The following is a 639-nucleotide window of genomic DNA, read 5'->3' as shown; positions in this document are numbered from 1 at the left end:
ACAAGTTCATTTACTTAAGAAGTTGGTGGCTCTTACTAGTGTCACTGGTCAGTGTTTCTGAGAGCTTTTGGAGACCATGAAAAATTGCTGATGTGTGACTCAATTTTTGTTTTTGGAAAATAATAACAGATATTCATATCCTTACAATTCATATGAGCAAATGTTAACCTTTTGTGTATTTGCTTCAGATCTTTTTTTACAATTGAAATAAACATTGTAGATAAGGTTATAAAGTACCATTTGAATCCTCAGTTCCTTTCTCCCTTCTTCTCAAAGGTAACTACTATCATGAATTTGATGTCTTTCTTTCCAGTCACTGTTTTTATACTTCTGCTTATTATATATACAGTCATAAACCATATGTAACATTTGTATTTATACAAATAGAATTGTACTGCAGGTATATTTCTGCAGTTTGTATTTGGAAACTGTCCATTTATTACATATAGCTTTTATTTTTACATTGTGATTGGTCTGTCATTTCTATATAAGACATTATATTTATTGATTCTACTTGTAACCTCTGAACTGTTTTGTTTTTCTTTTTTTTTTGAGGCGGAGTCTCGCTCTGTCGCCCGGACTGCAGTGGCCAGATCTCAGCTCACTGCAAGCTCCGCCTCCTGGGTTTACGCCATTCTC

Source organism: Colobus angolensis, unplaced genomic scaffold, assembly GCF_000951035.1.
Source record: "Colobus angolensis palliatus isolate OR3802 unplaced genomic scaffold, Cang.pa_1.0 Scaffold817, whole genome shotgun sequence".
Classification (NCBI taxonomy): Eukaryota; Metazoa; Chordata; class Mammalia; order Primates; family Cercopithecidae; genus Colobus; species Colobus angolensis.
The sequence above is the reverse complement of the archived record's forward strand: the minus strand, read 5'-3'. Positions refer to the sequence as shown.